Here is a 12651-nt window from a genome sequence, read left to right as displayed (position 1 = left end):
ACAAGAGAAGCCACCGCAATGAGAAGCACACTGCAACGAAGAGTAGCCCCCGCTCACCGCAACTAGAGAAAGCCCACACGCAGCAATGAAGAGCCAATGCAGCCAAAAGTAAATAAATTTATAAAAAAATTAAAAAATAAAAATAAATTTCTTAAAAAAACAAACAAACAGATTTCTCTGGTAGCCTTTTTGAGGAGTCAACTATTGAGAACCAACTGTTTACATGATGTGTCTCTACCACATTAGAATAACTGAAATTCCAACCTCTCTTATTTTCCAAATATTTATACCTAAGTATGTGGTATACCTTCTCCTAACTCTCCATGGTCTATTTTCATTCAAATTGTCTTCTGATTTTTTTTTTTTTCAATTAACACAAATGTACACTGAAACCTCCTGAGACCCAAAACATTCTGATGAGGCCCAGACTCCTAGCTACCTATCTCTCCACTCCTTCACTCTCCCCTCTGATGAGCCCTGCTCCATGATGCTGCTATCCACTATACCTCAAAAATGCACCTTTCTTAGAAATTGCAGTTAGGGCTCTGTCTGCCAGACCAGATCCAATAATTTAAGCCCATTTGTCATGGCTTTCCAGTGCAATTGTAGGGACAGTGTCCTTAACCACAACCCACTGATATCAGATGTTTTCCCTTTGCCTATATCTTAATTACTGAAGACCTAATTTTCAGCATTATTTATTATATGGATATGGTAGAGTTATTATAAATACAGATTAAATGGCATATTTGTATCAATAACCTGATACTACTAGTCTTATAAAATAAAGAACTACAGAACTTCTCCAAGCCTGTTTCCTCAGTTACGAAAGAAAAGAAATATTGTAAAACAGATTAAATGATATTCTACACGTGAGTGTATTTTACAAATATAAAGTATCGAAGATGTACTGTTTAGGTAGTAGTCTATCAGTGGGCTAGAATGCTTTCTTTACTACAAAAGCACAAACAAAATTAATAACCCTGTGCATTTGGATTAATAAACTACCTAGATAACATGAGCTACCTTCTTCGCTGCAGACAGAATATGGGTATGTTCATACTTGATAACCTAAAGGAAAAACTTGAGTGTTCAATAACCATCTATTCAAATCTTCTCATCTAGGACCCTATTCCGCATTCTCCTGGCTCTTGCTTCTGACCTTTTGGCCACTGCCATGCTCATTAGCATCAGAGTATAAGCAAGAGGGAGGGATGTGAGCTGAGATAAAACTCCATTCTGCATGTGACTTCTTGTTAGCAACTCTGTAAAATATTTGCTAGCGAAAAGGCTTTACTTTTGCATTTATCCTCTCCTCATTCAGGAGAGGGCTCAGAAAGGCATAGGCCATAAATACTGAACTTTATGGTCTGTGTACTACGATATCAAATGGCTTCAAAGGGATAGCTATGCCAAAATGTGTTATAACTAGCATCATTAATTTCTGCCATTGGGGCTATAATTTTGACTGTTAAATCTTTGCCATTTACATGTACATAAGATAATATATATTTACGCATTATACATAAACAAAAATATGTGTATACTTCATACGTATATACTTCAAAGAAATGGAACTGTAAGGTTAATTGTTCTAAGAGTATATGGTGCTTTTTTTGCTTTGTTTTTTCTTTTTTTTTTTTTGGTCTTAAGAGTAACAAAGATACTTAGCAGTCACTGTAGCTTAAAAAAAAAGAAAAGAAAAGAAAAGAAAGAAGGAGAGAAATATGTAGGCTTACCGTTTCATTTCAGGCTGACCTGACCCTGACTTTCAAATTGAAATGGATAAAGACAGAAAATGGAAAAGCCCTAGACATGGTAGGGACTTCTTAAAAAAGTTTTTAAATTCTCCATCTTCAAGTGGCTAAAAGAGGATTTACAGTAAATAAGAGTTTTGATTCAGCCATTAATATCAAATGAAGCATCTTGGGAGGTTTACATAGCTGGAGGCATTATTCAGAGACAGAGCTCCTCACTGTTCCCTCAGGGCACACACTGTCAGCAATCAGAGGCAGTTAACAAGCTCTATGCTGTGTTCTCCCCTGGTTGCAGCTAGGGAAACTTAACAGAAGCTCTTCAAGAATCCCTTGATTAGAATTCTTCACCATAGTCCAGCTTGGAGGACAAAGGGCAAATTCACCTGTGACCAGGGCTATACACAAGAAGAAGTTTAGTGATTAAAAAAAAAAGTCTAAACCTATGTCTAAACCTAATCCCACAGAAACCCAGAGATTTACTAGTACACACCTCACATTCCTTTATTCTTTTTGGTTACGCAAAAGAAAAGAGGCTCACTGAAAACAAACCTCCTCCACATCATTTTATTCATTTCGATAATATACAGTGTATAGTTATAACAATCAATTAACTGTAAACATTATAATTGCATAAGCGGTGTTTTAAGACTAGTAAATTTATTTTAGTGATTCAACAGTGAAGAAAGGTATACACATTCTCTGTCATGATGAGGGTCTCTTGGGCAATACTAGGAGGTCAGCACTTACTTTAAGGTCAAGGCAGCTTGAATGGAAGTGATTCTACACCTCCAGGATCTATCAGGAGTGAACCCATGCTCCGGCTGCCCTTACCTGCCCTTCTTTGTTCTGAGAAGCTGCCAAGATGTTTGCACTATGTAATACTCAATGGGAGAAATCTAAACCAGGCTTTCAGAGACAAAGCAAGCAACTGAATTAAAATATACCATAAAGAAAATAAATGAGTCAAGCCACAGACTGGAAAAAAGATTCACATTACATTTATCTGACAAAGGATTTGTATTTAGTCTATATAATGAAATCTTACAGAACAACGTTAAAAAGAAAAACTACCCTCAAAGACAGGCACAAAATTTGTACAGATGTTTCAAAAAAAGAAGATAAATAAAAAGCAATAAGCACGTGAAAAATATTAATCATTATTAATTAGAGAAAGCAAATTAAAATACACAAGTATGGCTAAAATTAAAGACTGCCAATAACAAATGTTGGTAAAAAATGGAATGGCTAGAATACCCATACATTGCTAGGAGCATAAGACAGTATGTATCATTTTGGAAAGCTGGAAATTTCTTATAAATGAAACACATTTCTATGATATAATGCTTACATATCTACTTCTATATATTTATTAAAGAGAAATGATAATATATGTTCTCAAAAAGTCATATTAGCCTTATTTATAGTAGCCCCAAATTGGACATAAATATCCATCAATTAGAAATTAAATCAACAAACTGTGTTATATTCATACAATGAAATGATACTTAGCAATGAAAAGGAATGTATTACAGATGCACATAGCAACATGGATGAATTTCAATAACACTATCTTGAATGAATAGGAGTGGAATATGAATATACACACTAACAGTTATAGTTCAAAAACATGGTGCTAAGTGAAGCCTGAAAGTGGTTGCCTCTGGAAGGGGGTAAATGTCCCAGAAAGGAGCATGAGTGAAATCTCTAAAGTGATGGAAATGTTCTATATTCTGCATTGGATAATTTAAAACTTACTGAACTAATAATCAAGGTTTTTACATTTTATCATATATACATTTTACAAAAAAAAAGATGAAAGAAAAAAAATGATAGAAAATCTAAACAATGGCAGGAAAAAAAATACCCTTTGGCACATTTGCTATGTATTAAAATGTGTCCTCCCCAAATTCATTTGTTGAAGCCCTAACACCCAATGAAATTGCATTTGGAGACAAGGCCTATAAAGAAGTAACTAAAGTAAGATCATAAGGGTGGACCCCTGATCTGATGCAATTAGTGTCCTTATAAGAAGAGACACCAGGGAGTCTAATATCTCTCACTCTCATCACACATGCACAAAGAAGAGGTCACTGAGTACGAAAGGTCATGGTGGCTGCCTGCAAGCAAAGAGGAGAGAACTCCGAATGACAGCTACTTGGTTAGCACCTTGATCTTGGACTTCCCAGACTGCAGAACTGTAAGAAATAAATTGCTGCTGTTTAAGCTTCCCAGTGTGTGGTATTTTGTTATGGCAGCCTGAGCAGACTAAGACACCACCAACCTTACTTTTAGGAACTTGTTATAACTGACACATCCAATCATACAAAATATATCCACACATATACATGATGGTATTTATTGAGGCATTTTTAAAATAATCGCAAAATATTGGAAATAACCTAAATGTCTAGACATAAAAATAACTGATTGAACTATTTCACTTTCATGTAATACAGTACAATACAGTTATTAATAAACTGATGTTATTTCCAGTGTGTAGGTGTGCAGAAATGTGCTTGTGTTTGAAAAAACAAAAGATGAATAAACGAATAAAGTTTGTTGGCAACAGAGTGGAACACAGGAAGTGTGTGGAAGAGACATAGGGAGGAGTGACAATACACTGTGTATACATGTGTATATTTCTGAATAGTTATGTCTTCTCAAGCCACCATTTTGCTAAAGTTTTACTTAGTTTAGAAATAAACATAATCAACAGGGATGGTAACAAATATACATTTAAAACAAACAGATAAAACATGAAACTAACTGTATATCCACTTGATAACATAACCACATGTCAGAACAAAATAACCTATTCCAAGTAATTGCAGTATAAGCTCAGTCTAAAGACAAAAAAAAGGAGAAAAACATCTTGAAGTGTACTTAATGTCTTTGCTGTTATCCAGCATTCTAAAGCTGTGTGTGTGTGTGTGTGTGTGTGTGTGTGTGTGTGTGTGTGTGTGTACCACTGGATTCAGCAAATGAGTAAATATATTGCTGCTCTTCAGAGTCAGGGTTTTCATTGTGGGAGGAGGGGGATATAACTAAGGAAAGAGGGAAGAAAAGAACGTACCCTGTTGTACTGGACTGAAATTTGAGGTATCAGGATGAACTAGTGATTTGAATATACATATACTAGCTCTGTTTTCTAGAATCTATGACACCCCTAGGCCAATGAGCACAGCTAGTTCCCAAATCTTGGTTTCTATCAACATAATTCCCTTACAGGATGATTCTAGGGTTGGGGAAGGGGAAAGGGAAGGGGAAGTGGAAGGGTCTGGGAGATCTTTTTGTTCTAGAAAGTAAGATATTGCTCATAAAATGATGGGGACATTTCAGAAGTACACAGGAGCCAGACTGTAGGAGTTCACACTGGCAAAATTAAAAAAAAATATACACACATGCACACACACATACAAAGAGAGGAAGAACATCAAAATGAGTAATACAATAATGGATTGAAATATGTTGAATTAAAATACAATCCAGGAATCTATAGTGTTACTTTAAAAATGCTGTACACATATACACATACATACACACTTAAGTGGAGGAAGGAGAAAAGCTCTTCCTTACAGTAAAATGCAAAATAAGAAATGTAGAAGGAATAACAGAGTGAGAAAAACACCATTTTGCAACTTCTGTATTAACAATTGATTCACGTAAAAATCACACGTGGTTTCTAAAGATTCTGACACCAATTCCAATGTGTGTAGGTGTGTTCTTCTCCACACCATCAAACAGTTTTTCTGGTACCAGATTTGTATCCTACAACTCAACACAATTCTTATACTATTTGCTCAGACATAGCATCAGAACCCACAGGTTAAGGGCTCAGTTCTCAAGGGTAATCTCAAGATTACCCTCCACTTCAGATATCAATTCCAAGTCCAGTGTGATACCTGTGCTTCTAACCAACTGGCTATGAATCAGAGGTTCCCACAGCCTCTTCTTTGGGTTCTATTAATTTGCTAGAGCAGCTCACAGGACTCAGGAAACCAGTTTACTGACTAGATTAACAGTTTATTACAAAGGATATGAAAGGATATGAATCAACAGTCAGATGGAAGAGATGCATAAAGCAAGGTATGTGGGAAAGGATAAGGAGCCTCCTTTCCCTCTCCAAGCATGATGCTCCTTCCAAATCTCCAGAACTAATATGCTATTTTTAGTGTTTTTCTCTCACTATTGTATTGCCTTTTCTAGAATTCCACATGAAATATGTACTCTTTTGTATGTGATGTCTTTGACTTAGCAACATCACTATCTTAACAATATTGAGTCTTCCCATGCATAAACACAATACAGCTCACCATTTACTGGCTTGGCCAAAAAGTTCATTCGGGTTTTCCATAGATGTTACAGAAAAACCCAAACAAACTTTACGGCCAACCTAATATTTAGATCTTCTTTAATTTCTCTTTGCAATCTTTTGTAGTGAGCAGACCATTCACATCTATCATTAAATATATTCATAAATATTTTGATGTTATTATATATAAATGAGGATGTTTTAACAATTCATCTTCTAATTGCCCATTGCTAGTATAGAAATATAATTAATTTTTATACTGACCTTATATCCTGCATCCTTACTAAATTCACTTATTAGTTCCAGTAATTTGTGGCCTTTTGTAGATCCTCTTGGGTTTTCCATACGTGATCATGTCATCTGAAAATAATGACTGTTTAAATTCTTTCTTCCCAATCATTTTTCATTTCATTTCATTTTCTTGCCTTATTGCACTGGCTATGATATTAAATAGAGTAAATAAGAATAGACATTGTTGCCTTGTTCTTGAAGTTAGGTAGAAAGAATTTAGTCTTTCATTGTTGAATATGATGTTAGTATTTAACAGAGATAAAGATGAGGAAGATTACTTCTATATCTAGTTTGTTACTGTTAAATTGTAGAGATTCTTAATTCTTTTGCTCTGAAGAGTATGTTACTGTTTCTGACACAATGAGTTTAATATTTCTTTAAGCCAATTTAAATAGGAGTTTTCTTTATTTAGAGGTGATTGGTTCTCGCTGATGTTACACATTTACTATAAACAAGTGGGCATAAATAATGTGGATTCTAGAAGAGAAAAATGTTTGAATCACTAAAGAACATACACTTATAACTTAACCAAGTTAGTTAATCCTTAGAGAAAACATACTTTTGGCTCACCCTTGTTTTTTTGTGTGTGTGTGTATGTGTGTGTACCTGTAGGTACGTGTGTTGAGAAGATGGGTTTGTGGGAGAAAGGAAAGGACAGTATCATTCTGAGTGTCATGAAAATTCAAGACTGGAAACAGAATTTTAAAAAGCACTTTAATATATACACATATGTTAATATATACTTATGTCTACTAGTTATATATAATTTGTTACATGAAATTATATATACATATGTATAACGTGTATAATAATGTACTTGTGCTATATATTTCTAATGTGTATAGCACTAGTGTTTATAATGTACATAATTCAAATATTAATCTATAAAAACTTTTAGAATGTGTATATACTAGGTAGATTAATATAATAAAAACATGAAAAGGTGTAATGGAATACATAATTTGATTTTAGCCATATGTTTCCTCATTCTGTAAATATTGGAGGTATTGGCACAATGTAAAGGCCCCCAAATATGTTGATGTTTGAAAGGGGTTCCAATTAAGGTGAATGATACTTTGGAAAGCACAAGATTAAGCCTTTCTGGTTGTATTGTCTGGCTCTGGCAATACCATCCCCATACTCTCTCATATATAAATAACTAGATAAGCTCTTAAGTAGAATTGAAGCAATTATCAGCCTGTGAATAAATGCGACAGGTGTAGAAGAGGATAAAAAAGGGACAAGGTGCCCAGGCTTGTTTTAAAAGGCGACAGAAGAGAGGAAAGAGCATGGATTTTGCAGTCTGACCTAGCAACTTAGGACAAGAAATTTCTCTCTCCAACTTACAGCTTCTTTACGTTACATAATAGCATTTAAAATACTTATCTCCTAAAGGTATGCAAATTAAAATGGATTATATTATTACCAAATTATATTTAATTAGTGATAGTTATTTTATGACTCTAATAATAGGCAATCTACATTACAAATTAACAAAATAAAATTACAAGAAACAATGAAATATATTAAAAGAAGTTAGAGATGATAAAAAGCAGTTAGTTTCAAAGAGAACAAAATGGGATTTGTATCTAAATTAGGCTACTTAGATGGAGGCCTTGCTAAAATCTCAGACTTAGTGTATAAAGGACTTAAAGATTTCATTAATGATAATGTAAGAACAGCCATAATAATTTTATTATGTATTATATAAACAAAAACAGTAAGCATCCATGTTATTAGTTTGGAATTTAGCTATTCATTGCTTTATTAACATGCCTTTGCATCAATTATTTTTTTTAATAATGCAATAAAATATAATAAATACATGTGATTTATGCTTAGCAACATCCCACAGTCTCTGTGCACAAAATATATGTTAAGATCATTAATTTCAAGTCCAGTCCCAGGGGGTTATTCCTACGGTTCATGCCACCAGACAGGTGTAAGCATGAAGTATGGAGAAATTCATATCAGTGCAACTCCGTCAGGGAGAAGGGATGATCAGAAACCAGGGTGGAAATCTGCCTCTAGGAACAGATCTGGAATAACCAACCCAAATTCAAAAACACAGCCAAAAAAGAGCAGAGACAGGCAGTTCAGCACACAGAGAGCTGTGATATGAAAAGTAGGTAAGAAGGGTTTAGTAGGCAATCTGGGTGACAGCTGAAAGTTTGACAGTTTTGTGGATAGTAATCATCTTACACAAATTTTCCCATGAGGATTTCTCTGCCAATGGTAAGTCTAAGGTCAGAAGTAGATAGAAAGCAAATTTAAATCAGAATCCAAATTACAGAGAAGGAACATGACAGAAGCTAGTGGTGACTCCAGGTTCTAAACCAATAGGCTATGGTGGATGATAAAAAGTAAAGACAAAGGTAATGTCAAGGAGAATTAGACACCCTGTGAAATGTGGTTAAAGATAGACACATTATAACCTGTGTGGCTGGCGTCAAAAGAAGGGTGAGTGCAGGAAGTACTGAATCTCAAGTAGGCACACTTAACTTTCTCTAGGCAAAGATGTGGACCATTCTTATAGGGGTGGATCTAGTTCATAGTTACATGTGTGAACACTTTCAGAAGAAAGTCATGATTCTATGGATGCTGCAAGAATATTCTCTGTTGAAGTTATACACTCCAGTTCTGTAGAATAGACATGTAGTAGATACATCACCTTTATTGCCCCGTTATAGTTTTCAAAGTGACAAGACAGTAGTATCCTCAACCCAAGAGAAATAATTTAATGCATTCCAATTTATGGATAAAGAGATAGAGAAAATTTAGAAGTTCTCTAGAAATACTTTAAGAGAGAAAATACTACCTTCTCATATCGATTCAAGTTTATGAAGAGTGGAATATTGCCATAATTAATGAGGAAGTTTTAGAATTATTTTTTTAAAGCTACATGTCATTTACATGTATTTATAGTTTGTTACTTTTAAGGGACGCATCAAACATATGGATCACAGCTGAGTAATTGAGGACTAGGTCTCAAGGATAGACACTGTTTTACATTGATGAGGTGTATAGAATATTTTTAGACTTCATGAAGAGCAGCAGATAAGCTTTCATTCATCTGATGACAAAACAAGGAGATATATTTGGATATTCTAACTTTGCATAAAGTGTGTGATCAATCCATTTCAGTGGAAAACATCAATTAAAACTGTGATTACAATCACAGTTGCTACAATGATGAAGGGGGTTCCATAAGAGATCTTTCTCAGGTATACAGCATGTTATGACATTTTGTGGAATAGGTATTTACTTGCTTTCTCAGCTTAAAAATTTAGATTACTCATCCATAACCCATTACACCACTGAAGATGGAGATTTATGTCTCAGAGCAATGCATGTTTTCTGGCAACAGACTGAAGAGTGACAGCAGCCTAGTAGACATTTTCACAGAAATGGTAACACAGAAATGGATTGCAAAGCACTTCTCAAATATGCAAAAAGCAATCTTCATAAGCTTACAAACATGACAAACCTACAAATTCTGGAATCGCATATAAAAATAACAGATCATGATAGAAATCACAGCTGTGTTTGATGGTTACAATTTTTTCTTAAATCTGGATAAACATGAAAAATACCTTAACCTTGATTCTACCCATTTTTTTGTAAATTTTAAGTGAAGAGACAGATGGTGGTCAAGAATGATATATCGAGGGGCGGAGCCTCGGGCACTCCAGGATCGTGACGAGTTGCAGCAGGGATAGGGAAGGATGGGGGGCTCAGCTGCTTCTTACAGACACTAGGGAATGAAGTTGGACCTGGATCCAAAGCAGGCTCTCCATAACAACCAGGCCTGGAGGACAACAGCTGGCTGGAGGACCAAGCGGAGCAAAGAAGGCCGGCCACCCTGTGCCTTTGGATTGGAGAATTTAACCCATTTACAGGTAAGCCATGTGGCTGAAAGGGTCTTGGTGCTCCGGCCGGGTGTCAGGCCTGAGCCTCTGAGGTGGGAGAGCCAAGTTCAGGACATTGGACCACCAGAGACTTCCTGGCCCCGTGTAATATCAATCGGCGAGAGGTCTCCCAGAAGATATCTGTCTCAATGCTAAGACCCAGTGCCACTCAACAACCAGCAAGCTCCAGTGCTGGACATCCCATGCCAAACAACTAGCAAGACAGGAACACAAGCCCACTCATTAGCAGAGAGGCTGGCTAAAATCATAATACGGTCACAGGCACCCCAAAACACATCACCGGACGTGGTCCTGCCCAACAAAAAGACAAGATCCAGCTTCATCTACCAGAACACAGGCACCGGTCTCCTCCAGCAGGAAGCCTACACAATCCATGGAACCAACCTTACCACTGGGGGCAGACACCAAAAACTATGGAAACTACAAACCTGCAAAAGGAGACCCCAAACACAGTAGGTTAAGCTAAATGAGAAGACAGAGAAATACACAGCAGATGAAGGAGCAAGGTGAAAACCCACCAGACCAAACAAATGAAGAAGAAATAGGCAGTCTACCTGAAAAAGAATTCAGAGTAATGATAGTAAAGATGATCCAAAATCTTGGAAATAGAGTGGAGAAAACAGACGAAATATTTAACAAGGACCTGGAAGAACTAAAGAGCAAACAAACAATGATGAACAACACAATAAATGAAATTAAAAATTCTCTAGAAGGAATGAATAGCAGAATAACTGAGGCAGAAGAACAGATAAGTGACCTGGAAGATAAATAGTGGAAATAACTACCACAGAGAGGAATCAAGAAAAAAGAATGAAAAGAATTGAGGACAGTCTCAGAGACCTCTGGGACAACATTAAATGCACCAACATTCCAATTATAGTGGTCTGGAAGAAGAAGAGAAAAAGAAAGTGACTGAGAAAATATTTGAAGAGATTATAGTTGAACACTTCCCTAATATGGGAAAGGAAACAGTCAGTCAAGTCCAGGAAGTGCAGAGAGTCGCATAAAGGATAAATCCAAGGAGAAACATGCCAAGACACATATTAAACTATCAAAAATTAAATACAAAGAAAAAAATATTAAAAGCAGCAAGGGAAAAGTGACAAATAACATACAAGGGAATCCCCAAAACGGTTAACAGCTGATCTTTCGGCAAAAACTCTGAAAGCTAGAAGGAAGTGGCAGGACATATTTAAAGTGATGGAAGGGAAAAACCTACAACCAAGATTACTCTACCCAGCAAGGATCTCATTCAGATTCGACAGAGAAATTAAAACCTTTACAGACAAGCAAAAGCTAAGAGAATTCAGCACCACCAAACCAGCTTTACAACAAATGCTAAAGAAACTTCTTTAGGCAGGAAACACACAAAAAAAGGAAAAGACCTACAAAAACAAACCAAAACAATGAAAAAATGGTAATAGGAACATACATATTGGTAACTGCCTTGAATGTAAATGGATTAAATGCTCCAACCAAAAGATACAGACTGGCTGAATGGATACAAAAACAAGACCCGTATATATGCTGTCTACAAGAGACCCACTTCAGGCCTAGGGACACATACAGACTGAAAGTGAGGGGATGGAAAAAGATATTCCATGCAAATGGAAATCAAAAGAAAGCTGAAGTTATTGGTGATGAAGGGAGAAGAAAATAAAAGCTAGACAAGAAGAGAAATATTTTCCTTAGTCATACCTTGGTAGATTTTCTCTAGTTTATAACGTGGTAAATATGGAAATGTGGTAAATTATATCGGCCTCTCACTATGTATTATTTATGACTTGTTGCATATAAACAATTGCTTAGATTAACTATATTTAATTAATGTTATATTTAGTAATATAGATTTTATCATTCTGTATTAACCTCATTTGTTTAAATATTTTTCCACATCTATAGATATGACTGATTCAAAGTTTAGTCTCCAGTTAAACCTTGCTCTATTAGTTTCCAAGTCCTCTGAAATTTTTCTCAAAAAGATTCATAGAGTGGATAGAAATGCTAAAGTTGGGAGTTAAAGCCACAAAAAGAGTACAGGTTAATACTGACATGTTCTCATTTTCTCCCAACAATTAGGGTTATGAGGTCCTACTTGCCACGGCAGCACAACATTCTGTGTATCTTGGTGGAAAGTCTTACACATTCCACAAGCTGCTCTGCCCTGCACTACCTCATCTAGTCTCTCTCATCTTAGGCTGTGACTTACTTGTTCTTGTCCACATGAGGCTCTTTGATCTTAAGGTCTACATTACACCCGTTTTTGTAACCCTGAGAACTGTATAACTTGTGGCTTAATTGAGTTCTTATTTAACTGAGACATTTTAATATTAAAAGTATAATTTAAAAATCAAGAAGCTTG

The sequence above is a fragment of the Pseudorca crassidens genome, chromosome 8, assembly GCF_039906515.1.
Source record: "Pseudorca crassidens isolate mPseCra1 chromosome 8, mPseCra1.hap1, whole genome shotgun sequence".
NCBI classification, from domain to species: domain Eukaryota; kingdom Metazoa; phylum Chordata; class Mammalia; order Artiodactyla; family Delphinidae; genus Pseudorca; species Pseudorca crassidens.
Note: the sequence above shows the minus strand (reverse complement) of the source record.